We start from the raw sequence: 13,256 nt of genomic DNA, 5'->3' as shown, positions 1-13,256 counted from the left end.
ACTAATTCTTCTTTGAAGGTTTGGTAGAATTCTGACGTAAAGCCATCTGGTCCTGGGCTTTTCTTTTTAGGGAGATTTTGTATAGTTGATGCTATTTCAGAACTTGTTATAGGCCTGTTCAACATTTCCACTTAATTCTGGCTAAGTCTTGGTAAATGGCATACTGCCAGGTATTGGTCGATTTCTTTCAGATTTTCATATTTCTGAGAGTAGAGTTTCTTGTAGTATTCGTTAAGGATTTTTTGAATTTCTGACTTGTTTGTTGTTATTTCATCGTTTCCATTTCTAATTGATGAAATTAGAGATTTTACTCTTTTTTTCCTGGTCAGGTTGGCCAAAGGTTTATCTATTTTACTGATCTTTTCAAAAAACCAACTTTTGGATTTATTGATCTGTTGTATAATTCTTTTGTTTTCATTTCATTGAGTTCTGCTCTGATTTTGGTTATTTCTTTTCTTCTGCTTGGTTTCGGGTTGGAGTGTTCTTCCTTCTTTAGTTGTTTGAGATGTCCCATTACATTATTAACTTCCTCTCTTTCCGTTTTCTTGAGGAAGGCTTGCAGTGCTATAAATTTCCCTCTTAGGACTGCCTTTGCATTATCCCAGAGGTTCTGGTAATTTGTGTCTTGATTGTTGTTTTGTTCCAAAAATTTAGTGATTTCCTTCTTAATCTCGTCTATAACCCATCATCCTTCAGCATAAGGTTGTTTACCTTCCATGTTTTTGTATGGGTATTAAGGTTCCTGTTGTTATTGAGTTCAACTTTTATTCCATGATGGTCTGAGAAGATGCAAGTAATAATTTCTATTATTTTTTAAATTTGCTGAGGTTAGATTTGTGGCCTAGGATGTGGTTGATTTTGGAGTATGTTCCATGGGCTTTTGAGAAGAATGTGTATTCAGTTTTGTTGGGATGAAATGTTCTGTTGCTGTCTGTTAGGTCCAGATGTTGAATGGTTAAGTTTCAATCTAAAATTTCTTTGCTTAGCTTCTTTTTGGAGGATCTATCCAGCATTGCTAAAGGGGTATTAAAATCTCCAACTACTATGGAACAGGAGGAAATCAAGTTGCTCATGTCTGTTAGAGTTTGTCTTATAAATTGAGGTGTGTTCTAGTTGGGTGCATAAGTATTAATAATTGAAATCTCATCATATTGAGTATTACCTTTAACAAATTTGAAGTGTCCATCCTTATCCTTCCTTATTTTGGTTGTTTTAATGCCTATTGCGTCTGCGAATAGGATCGCAACGCCTGCCTTTTTCTGCCTTTCATTTGCCTGGAGTATGGATGACCATCCCTTCACCTTGAGTCTATATTTGTCTTTTAATGTAAGATGCGATTCTTGTATGCAGCAGATATTTGGCTTGAGTTTTTGTATCCAGTCAGCCAACCTGTGCCTCTTTAGAGGACAATTTAAACCATTCACATTAATTGAGAATATTGATAAGCCTTTCGAGAGTCCAGTGGACATTTTTAATCCTTTTGTGACTGTGGAAGTTGGAATTTGATCAAAATTTTCTGGGTGGGTTTACTTTTGTGGTGGAGATTTACACTGGTCTTTATGGAGGATAGGTCTGAGAATATTCTGGAGAACCGGTTTAGTTATGGCAAATTTCTTCAACATGTGAATGTCATTGAAGTATTTAATTTCTCCGTCATAAATGAAAGTCAGTTTAGCTGGGTACAGGATACTGGGTTGAAAGTTATTTTGTTTTAGGAGATTAAAAGTTGATGACCATCCTCTTCTAGCTTGAAAGGTTTGAGCAGAGAGACCTGCAGTTATTCTAATATTCTTGCCCTTGTATGTGATGGTTTTCTTTCTTCTGGCTGCTTTCAGAATTTTCTCCTGCATATTAACTTTAGTGAAGTTGATTATGATATGTCTGGGGGATGTCTTATTTGGGTTCAGTCATGCCGGAGTTCTGAAACTGTCTGCTATCTGAATTTCAGAATCTCTTGGCATGTCTGGAAAGTTCTCCTTCATAATGGCTTGGAGAAAAGACTCTGTGCCTTGTGAAGCCACTTCGTCGCTTTTGGGGATCCCTATAAGACAAATATTAGTTTTCTTCTAATTATCCCAGAGCTCTCTGAGAGAGTTTTTGCCCCCCATTTCTCTTCCTCTTTGAGAGTTTGGGAGTGTTGGAAAGCTTTTTGTTCAATGTCAGAAATCCTTTCTTCTGCTTGCTCCAATCAGAAACACTGATTCTACTGTGTTTCTCAGATCTTTGAGGGCTGCAACTTCTTGCCTCAATGTGTCAAAATCTTTGGTCATTTGGTCTTTGAATTTGTTGAATTCTTGAGCTGTCTTTTGGGTTATTGCTTGGAATTCTAATTCGATGTTATTTGCTATCCAGATTCTGAATTCGATTTCTGACATCTCAGCTATTTGTTTGTGCATGGGATCTTGTGCTGTGTCTGCCCCATTGACCCTTGGGGGAGTTGATCTACTCTGATTATTCATATTGCTAGAGTTTTTCTTTAGATTTCACCTCATGATTGTTTTTTTTTTTTTAATTATATTTATTTTTCATTTTTGGCAGGGTCACAAAGGCCCAGAGGAAAGAACATGTGACAAAAGAAAATCATTTTTTCCATTCCTTTAACTGATAAGGTTAAGAAAATCTTTCAGGAGGTTTTCCAATCTCGTCTGGACACACCTCATGATTGTTTTTCACCATTGCCTCTGACCGTCCTCAGAGTTGGGGAGGTGTCTCTCTAAGATTAGACCCCAGCGGGATCACTGTATTGTTGCTGGATCTTTATAGGGAGTGACCCTGTGTAGTTCCTCTGAGGCTCACCTAACTAGGGAGTTCTGGTTTTGGAAGCAACTCCAGGGCATGACACACCTGGATCCAGCAACAAGGTGGGAGGTGGTGCGCATGGTTCTGGGAGTGCCTGGCACCCAGTGACTTTGGCACAGAGAGCCCAAGACTCCAGCAGTCTCTGGCCAGGAAAAGGGCTCTGTGCAGAGGCAGGGAGGGCTCCAGATGGCATGCGGCTACCAGTATCCCTGGCCATACAAGCAGGCCAGTGTGGAGGCAGGAAGGATACAAGAGGGAGGATGCCGGGTAGCGCGGCTCCCGCAGTTTTTGGTCATGTCATGCGGAAGCCCGGCAGGCGCAGGTCTCAGGTCGGGGGTCGCAGCACAGCTCTTATTGAGGTCCGGGAGGCGCCAAGCCCAGGAGTTTGAGGTTGTTATGCACTGTGATGCCGCGGCACTCTACCCATTGCAACGGCCCATGGCTTCAGTGTGCCAAAACCAGTCTCACTCTACCCCTATGGGTTAAGGCTGTAAGGCAGCTTAGGCCCTGCCTTTAGGCTGCTCAGTCACTAGGTTAGTAGCTCCCGCCTAATTGTTGCTCTGGGAGCCTGAGGGCGGAGCTTGCCGGGGCAGTTCTCTCACAATGGCTCCCTGCGGCCCAGCTCAGCGGCTCAGTCTGGGGTCCTAGACAATGCCCAAATTCTCCGCACTCCTGCTTAAGCTCTCTGCAAAGCATTTCAACTGTGTGCCAAGTCCAAAAACACCAAAACAGTTCACAGGTAAGGCCTTTCCAGTTTGCAGTCTCGCTGCTGCTTGTACTTACAGTTGCTGGCGGGATTAGGTCGATTGAACACATGCAACCACTTGCCAGTTTTCCACTGTTTTTGTCCTCCTTTGGGGTCCAGAAGTCCCATGCCAACTCCTTGTATCCTCAAAGGGATGATTATAGGTATATCCCACCAGCCAGAGATGCCTGGAGTCTTATCTCCCCAGACTCACCGGGCCCAGTTGCAGGGAAACTGTTACTCAGCCGCCATCTTGGTCCACCCCTTTGCCTCAAAAATTTTTAAGGTCATTAATTAAATTATCTTTGAAACAAGTTCAAAGCACAGTAAGTATATTCTTTTTTTTTCTTACTCTTTTTTGGATCAACATAACACGTATGTGTGCTACACAAGCTTAACTATGGGTTCAAGTGTGCCATGAGATAAAAGAGGTGTTTACTGATCTAGAGGAAAGTGGAGTATGGAAGGCAGACAGAAATTTTATTTCATATTAAAGAAAAATGAGCGGCTTGGCACCTGTGGCTCAAGTGGCTAACGCACCAGCCACATACACCTGAGCTGGAGGGTTCGAATCCATCCCGGGCCCACCAAACAATGATGGCTGCCACCAAAAAATAGCTGGGCATTGTGGCAGGTGCCTGTAGTCCCAACTACTTGGGAGGCAGAGGTAGGACAGTTGCTTGAGCCCAGGAGTTGGAGGTTGCTGTGAGCTGTGATGCCACAGCACTCTACTCAGGGTGACAGCTTGAGGCTCTGTGAAAGAAAGAAAGAAAGAAAGAAAGAAAGAAGGAAGGAAGGAAGGAAGGAAGGAAGGAAGGAAGGAAGGAAGGAAGGGTGAAAATATTGGCTGAAACATCATTTATGAACTAAATAAACATCTCTATCCTTTTTATTTTTATTTTTTAATACTTGTCTTCAAGGAATTTATGTACCACAGTAGCATGCTGTGGGCTCGCTCTCACACTTTCCTGCCTTTCTGCCTTCTGCCATGGGATGGCACAGCAAGATGGTCCTTGCCACAAGTGGCTCCTCCATCTTAGACTGCCCAGCCTCCAGAACCATAAGCCAAATAAACTTCTATTGTTTGAGAGTTGTCAAGTCTGTTACGTTCTGTTAAAGCAACACAAAATAGACTGAGACAGCTGGGTTCAAATCCCAATTCCGACTTTTAATAGTTGTATGTGATGTGATCTTGGGCAAGTTTCTCTACTTCCCCTTCTTCAGTCAAAGTACTTATCAATAAAATTAATAGAATGAATGTTAATAAAATATCCATATTACACTACATGTGTTAACTTTCACTTTCCGATTTCTGTCTGCATATTTATGTCCCTCCAAAATGCATATGTTAAATTCCTACCCCCTAAAGTAAAGGTATAGGAGGTGGGACCTTCAGGAAGATGATTAGGTAGCGACAGTGGGGCCCTCATCAAGGGAATTAATGCTCTTTTAAAAGAGACCCTAGATATATACACAACCCTTTCACCTGTGAGGAAACAATCAGAAGGTAGAATGTCCTGTCTATGAAGAATAGGCCCTCCCCAGACACCCAATCTGCCAGCTCCTTGACCTTGGCTTCCCAGCTTCTAGAACTGTGAGAAATCAATGTTTGTTGTTTGCAAGCCACCTAGTTTATAGTGTTTTGCTACAGCAGTCCAAATGAACTAAGAACCAATTAACCATAAAAATCAAAGAAGAATAAAATAAGTGATGCAGATAATTAGTTACAAGAAAAGTTTTCTTCCCATTGGAGGAATATGTTGTTCATGTATATCTGGTGCTTACATGATTAACTTCTCAATTTTTTGTTTGTTTGTTTGTTTGTTTACAGTTTTTGGCGGGGGTGGGGTTTGAATCCGCCACGTCTGGTATATGGGGCCGGCGCCCTACTCCTTGAGCCACAGGTGCCACCCAACTTCTCAAATTTTAAATCTCCATTTCATAGTAAGAAAATGATCTGGATTGATATTTTGGTCAAAATATGCTAACCACTGAGAGGTTTACTGGAAGCAATAACAAAGTGCTCCAAAAAAAAAAAAATTGAACTTTTTACCCAAGGATTTTGTCCTAATAAGAACAGAATTGGGGTATAGAGGAGGCTTTGATCTAAAATAGACCAAATGTCATTGTGTTTGATTCACGTAACTTTATTTTCCAATAGAAAAACAAAAATTCCTGCTATGTTGCCTTGTTATGGTAATTAGAAAAAGGTTGCGTAGCTGACTTTTACCTGATGTAATCTCTGAAATATTCAGAGTTTTTCCCTCTGAAAACCTATGAAATAAGGAGAATTTAAATACTTTTTACATATGACAGAAGGCATCTATCCCATCCAACATTCAGTGGAGATGGACATTAACTTCTCTATACAATTAACTTTATAATTTAAATAGTTTATGGTCCATAGGATGTACAGTATGTTAGATTAAGTTATAGTATATGCCTGCTTCAGTGTAGGAGATACGATAGGGTAAAGACACACAGAGCAAGACTGTTTAAAAAAAAAAGACTACAATCCATTTCTGTTTATATTCCTGGAAATAGTTTGAACGTGGATGTGAGATCAGCCAGCCAGGCACTGTTTTAGCTCCCTTCTTCTGCACAGAGACTGAAGAGGTTCCTGGCTGTCCAACCTGCACCTGGGGCTGTTAATGAGTTTGGTTGTAAGGAAAGCACCCCAGCACCACCACCATTGTAGCCGGCCAGACTTCAGGAAGATGTCCCAATGACCTCCACATGGTACTAGTGTAACTCTGTGTGACCAACAGCACATGGCAGAAGTGATGGTATGTTATTTCCAAGGGATTAAAAGACTGCAGCCTCCATTTTGGGTTTTCCTAGCTTACTTGCTCTGAGAGAAGCCAGCTGCCATGACACAAAACTGCTCAGGCAGCCTACGGAACATCTATGTGGTAAGAAACTGAGGCCTGCAAACAGCTTCATGAGAAACCTTGAAAGTCGATCTTTTGGGCCTCGTTGACCCTCAGATGACTGACTGCAGCCCTAGCCAAATAGCTTGATGCATCTACATTAAAGACCCAAACCCAAACCAGCCAGGTAAACAAGGGGGGGAAAAGGGTAAAAATGCTATTTCTTGAAAAAAACCCTTACTCTTTTTGAGAACTAAAGCCCATATCCCTGCTCAGGCCAGTGATAGGGAGGGGAGGAGAAGTACCCTTTTGTTCTTTGTGCCACAAGAAGGGATGAATCAGGGAAAAGGTCACAAGATTATTTTAGCCGAAGATGGCATTAATCTGGTGGAGGGTGTGAAACTGTTTTAGCCAAATGGGATTATGGGATTAATCCGAATTTTCAAAAGTTCTGTGCCTTTTTCAGGAGGACGCTGGCATTATGAATGGGAGTCCAACAACCTCCTCGTTTGATAACAAATTAATAAACTTCTCTTTCCTCCTCTTCAAACCACCTGTCCTCTTTCTTCTGATGCAGCTTCAGGAGCAAGTGTGGAACTTTCACTCCTGAATTCTTGATCCACAGTGACTGTGATATAATAAATGTTTGTTGCTTTAAGCAGCTAAGTTTTGAGATAATTTGTTATGCAGCAATAGATAATACAATGCTCCTGTGAATAGGCAAGAAATTATGGTTCACTTAAATTTCAACAGCACATACATATTTAAGAATTGGGAAACCAGAATTACTCCTTCGCATCAGTTTCGGAGTAACGAGCATGGGTGAGGATGGAGATTAATGGTTAGTGTTTCTGAAACCTTGTTAGGCACCCAGGGAATAATGAGACAGCAAGCCTAAAGGCAACTATGCGACTTGTAGCTACTGTGTTACAAACTTTAAAATAGATGTTCCAGTGATGTGGGTGGGACCACATTTCTTCACTCTTTCTCGTATTTTCAACAATGGAGATCCATGCATTTCTCTCTAGCCTACAGCAGTGCTTCCCACATTCTAATGAGCAAGAAAACCACCTGGGCATCTCAGTGAAGTGTAAGTGCTGATTAAGGAAGTCTGGGGTAGAGCCAGAGCTTCTGTGTTTCCAACTAGCTCCCAGATGTCCCTGATGTTGCAGACCCAGAACCACATTGAGAAGCAAAAACCTACTTCTTTTAGCACATTCTTTACACTGGGGAATCTCCAACTGAAAAGCAATCTCCCCACTCTCCCCCAACAGGATCTCTGTTGCCATTAGAGTCTAGTGGCATCATCACAGCTCACCGCAACTTTAAACTTCTGGGCTTAAGTGATCCTCCTGCCTCAGCCTCCCCAGGAAGCTTAGATTACAGGTGTGTGCTACCATGCCCAGCTAATTTTTTTTTTTTTTGGTAGGGACAGGGGTTTTGCTATGTTGCTCAGTTTCTTCTCAAACTCCTGGCCTCAAGCAATTATTCCTCAGCCTCCCTAAGTGCTAGGATTTCATGCATGAACCACCATGCCCAGCCAAGAAAAAGCTTCATTTTCTTCTCTCTGCAACTGCTGTCTCCAGCCATCAACACTAGTTTGCTTGCAAACCTTCAACAGAGCTTTCTTTAGCCGAATAAATATGGGTCCAAACCAAACCACACTTGATTATTCCATTTTCCTTGTCTCTACTTGTTCTTCAGGTCTTCCTCTAGTGAAAAATTTAATCAAGTAATTAGACACTACAAGTCTTCTCTTATTATTCCGAGACACCACCCCTCACATTTCAGGGCTTCTTTCTTCACTTCTGCTCTCATCTGCTGTGGCCAATGCTGTATGTCAATGCTCCAGGCACTGTTCCAAGCCTGCTCACTCTTTACTTTATACTCACAACTTCAAGTGAGAGGAGCTCTAGTATTAATCACACCTATGTTGCCATACAGTCGTTAAGTGAACCTTCCCCTGGTCATACAGCCAAGCTTTGAATTCAAGGAAAACCCAAGAATTTAAGCACTATGGCCGTATTTTCCTCCTAACACTTCTGTCTCCGCAGCCCTATTCCTTACATATCTAAATGTGCCATTCTACCACCGTCCATCCTCCCATACCTCTCAACTTCAACGAGAAGTCACTCATTAGATCTCAGTTCACGTAGCTCTAAGAACTTACTCCATTTTCTGCCCTCATTGTTAAATGACTATGTTCGTCTCTTCAGGCATAGGTCGTCTCAGAAGCTCAATTTTTTTAAAAGGAGGGAAGGCAGTTTATAAAAATGAAAATTTTAAAATGTCTAAAAAATCCAAAGTATCTGACGGTAGTTCACAGTGAATCCTGCTGTCACCGCGTACTTCTGCTTTCCTTTTGGACTCCACTCCCACCCAGTGGGCGCTAACAGGGCTGTTAGAGGAATTGCATTCTAACTCAGTAACAGAGAGCAGCTCTTTCTTGGCAACTAGCAACTCGCTCAAAGGTCTCAGGATTCCTTCTCAGTGGACCAACTTCTCTCTAGGGGTTTTAGGCTGCACTCAGAGGTCGACTTCCTGAGTTTGTCACTCTTTGTGACCTGAGTCAACTTCTCATGACACAGTTTCTATCTGTAAAGTGGAGATTTTAACACTGTCTCATAGGGTTGTTGTGAGAATTCAAATGATTTAATAAACCCCAAGCACTTGCAACACTGATAGCGGGGAAAACCTCAACGAAACATTGTTTTTATTTAGAACCACCTTAATCACCGGAAGTGAATACTACCAATTACGCCTGTTTGCAATCTGATTTTCATCTCTTCCTCTCAGGGGACCAGACCTTCAGCCATGTTGAACATAATTACAATACAGTAAAATAATAGTTTCCCCCCTCCCCTGAAAGGCAATTCTGGCTGGACATGGTGGCTCATACCTGTCATCCTAGGACTTTGGGAGGCCAAGACAGGAGGATTGCTTGAAGTCAAGAGTTCAAGACTAGCCTGAGCAACACAGCAAGACCCTCTCTCTACAAAAAAAATAGAAAAACTAGCCTGGCATGGTGGCACGTGCCTGTTGTCTCAGACATTTGAGAGGCTGAGGTAGGAGATAACTTGAGCCCGGGAGTTGGAGGTTGCAGTGATCTGTGCCAACACCACTGCACTCTAGCCAACAGAGCCTATCTCAAAAAGGGGGGCTGGAAGGGGGGGCATTCTTTTCTCGTAAATGTTCCTGGATGGTTAGCTTTCACGCAAACTTTATGCAAGTCTTCTTGCTTGATTAGGTCATTTTAATGGCTTTCTGCCTGCAAAAATAAGTCAACTTAAATTGGTTGATCATGCCATGCCCTTAGTGGGCAACTCCAATAAAGTGTGGGAAGTTGCTTAGTTTATTGGCTATTTTCTGCAGTTAACTCCTGAGTACTGAATTAAGGGGTATCCTCTATTACACCTTCAATGGAGTCCAGCTAACACGCTGCAAACATTCAGACTTGAAAGTAAAAAGCAGACAAGATTTTTGTATAACCCCTTTTGACTTAAAAACCTTATGCCAAAACCGTCTTTTAATGGTTATTTTCACCTGTTATTTTGGGGAATGATGCCAGGAATGAGCCATTAAATTTGGATGGCAATTTTCTGATGTCAGTCTCATAGCTAGCAACTGACTTATGCTTAATCTATTAGTAGAGTCATATGCTCTTCACCAAAAGACAGTATTTAAAATTAAGTCCAGAAGAAACCTATTTTGTACTCTGCCCTCAAAATCTTGGAAAATGTCCTCAAACTCAAAATACTACTCTGTTTTTTAAAGATAATTTCTATTATATGATTTCTGTAGGCCAGGCGTGTAATCCCAGCACTCTGGGAGGCCAAGGTGGGTGGACCGCCTGAGCTCATGAGTTCAAGACCAGCCTGAGTTAGAGACCTGACTGTAAAATAGCTGGGTGTTGTGGCAGGTGCCTGTAATCCTAGCTACTTGGGAGGCTGAGGCAAAGATAATCACTTGAGCCTAGGAGTCTGAGGCTATGACGCCATGGCACTCTACGAGGGACAACAAAGTAATGCTCTTGTCCTCACCAAAAAAAAAAAATTCTATTATTTCTTAGCACCATTGAGGTAAGTGCATGTATGTTGATGTTAAGAGACAAGAAACCTGTCACAATGGCCTGTCATAAAGACGTAGTTAATGGCAAAGCTAAATCTAATACCCAGATCTTTTATGTGTGTTTTCATTACTCACGTTGGTTCACATTCCTCTCTCCAATTATTTCTCTCCATTTCAACCAGCATGAAATGCCAAACCTACCCACAAGCTGTCTTGTTGACTGTGATGTGCCAGGTTGTGTTTGTTTTGGCCTTGGCAGCAGATGCCCTGATTTCTCCACTAATGCAACAGCTCACCGGTCCTCTCTCTCTCTGATTGAGCTCCATCAGGCTGTTGGCTATCATTCCTCCTTCCAAAGTCTTAGTTCAGTAGGTAAGAACATTTACAAGATTTAATTTGCTTGATGGACCAAATGATATTGTACACTCACCTTTGATTTCAGCTGACTTGATAATCTGGAAGCTTTCAGATTCCCAAAGGGCAAACATAGTGGGTGCTCTTTAATGATGGCTGTGCAAATTACTTGGATTTAGGCTTTCATGGAATTCACAGAAGATGGCCCTGAAAGTCATACTTGTTTGTATTTTGGATGGCCTTCAAAATTTATTAAGGTCTCAAGTGAGATATTCATGCTATTCTGTTATTCGGAATACAATTAACTCACCGTATCTTTAACATCCCATTCACTATTTTCTACATAAGTTTTGTCTTAAGAAGCAATTTTACTGGCCTCAGGTATTGTGGAACTTCTACTTTCTTGGTGAAACTAGGAAGCACATATTCTTCCAAACATGCAAATGTTTTTGTTCCCCAACTAACCATTTTATTCCTGGCTTAGCTCCACAGTGATTACAAACATTTCTGGTATTGGGTCATAAGGAAAGATCAGTTTAAAGTAGTGAAGATGCTGTAGGTCTGGGCCATCTTTAGGTAGTTTAACATAGATAGAAAAATACCATGACTCCTAAATAATGGAAAACAACTGTGTAGCCTTAACTGGAATTGAAATAGTGCTCTGGTGTTGCAGCCACTAACAAATGTTGAAAGTAGCATTCATTCATGCATTCCCTAAGAAGTTAGAGGGACGAAAGGCAAAGTTAGTAGCAGCAGTTGCAACTCCAGAAAGACTTTGCACACCAAGGCTGTTTGAGTTGGGTCTGATAAGATCACTCCTAGTCAGTCAGGCTCAAGTGGATTTAGAAGGAGAGGGTGCCCCCAAGAGCACTCTTTTCCGGATAGTTAGGGTACTACGGAGTTTTACTCATCTTTTATTTCTAACAATTTGGTAGTTATGGAAGAATTTGCAAAGTCCAAGAAGCTTTTCAGTTAGTTTTAAAAAAATGCAAAGGTTTCTAAATTTGTACAAATCTTTCTATAACATTCAGGTAGGAGTGGTACGTATTTTAACATTATGTTCTTGAGGCCAGACATGGTGGCTCATGCCTGTAATCCCAGCACTCTGAGAGGCTGAGGCAGTTAAATCGCCTGAGCTCAGGGGTTCGAGACCAGCCTGACCAAGAGCGAGATCACGTCTAAAAATAGTTGGGCATTATGGTGGGCACCTGTAGTCCCAGCTACTTGGGAGGCTGAGGCAAAAGGATCACTTCAGCCCAAGAGTTTGAGGTTGCTGGGAGCTATGAGGCCACGGCACTCTATTGAGGGTAACAAAGTGAGACTCTCTCAAAAACAAAAAATGTTGTTGGCCTCAATCCCCCCATCCCCCATTTTATGACTTAGTCAATAATTCACATTCATGCACAAATCCTTCTCCAACCTCCAACTCAAGTTAGGATCCCCCTGGAGACCCTTCCTTGGAATACACTCTTCTGTTTGTTAAGTTTCAAGTACCCTTGGGCACCCCTTTATTCACCTCTGTATTCAAAATGCTTAGTACAGAGATCAAATGGATTCTGGAATGAAAAAAGAAGCCTGATTCTCTTTGGTGAGGTCTCTGAAAAATATGTTATGGGGTCTCCTCTTGAGAAAGCCACTACACCAAAAACTAAGACAAATTCTAAATCCTTTCACTATCTGTGGAAGACAGATACAGATTTCCATTATCTACCTCAAAGATGTCTGACAGAAAAAAGGGGAAAGTTTTTTCACATTTATTGTGGGTATTTCAGTCAAGTAGTGCTCAAAAAGTAGTGAGGCAGCTTGTGTGAGTGCTGGTGAGACACAGGAATGTGGACAGGATGGGACACGTCCTGAAGTGGACGTGCATACTCCCTCTCCCCCAGAGTGAAATGCACAACAGAGGAGCACACCCAGAAAGTGAGGGGACATTCTGGTGACATACAGAATAGAGCTCTAAACAATTAATGAAAAAGCTCTTCTTCAGCTCAGCTCTCCCACCCCCAATAAGAACCAGCACAGCACAGAAAAACACAGACCTAACTGTGAGCAGCAAAAAAAAAAACTACATTGGAAATGTTCCTTTGAAGTCTGCCTTTTTTAAAACAGCTCCTGTTCCAAAATATTCTGTGTAATTACTGTTCATCTGCGCTGAGGGTTAACGTTACATTTGCAGGCATAAGCCCCAAACCTGAAGGTCTCTCAAGTTTTCTTTCCCCACTGTTCCCTGGTATTAACACGGAGATATGAAAGCAGACTTCAGGAAATTATGACTTATCTGTGAACACATGACAGCTTCGACCAAGAATATTGGCCCTGCTTTTTATTCTAACCACATGTTCCTACTTTGTCAACAACCTTGAAAAATAAATATTTGAACTACAATCTTCAATAAAGTCCCTCTCCATTTGTTGTCAGTC

Source organism: Nycticebus coucang, chromosome 3, assembly GCF_027406575.1.
Source record: "Nycticebus coucang isolate mNycCou1 chromosome 3, mNycCou1.pri, whole genome shotgun sequence".
In the NCBI taxonomy this organism is placed as follows: Eukaryota; Metazoa; Chordata; class Mammalia; order Primates; family Lorisidae; genus Nycticebus; species Nycticebus coucang.
The sequence above is the reverse complement of the archived record's forward strand: the minus strand, read 5'-3'. Positions refer to the sequence as shown.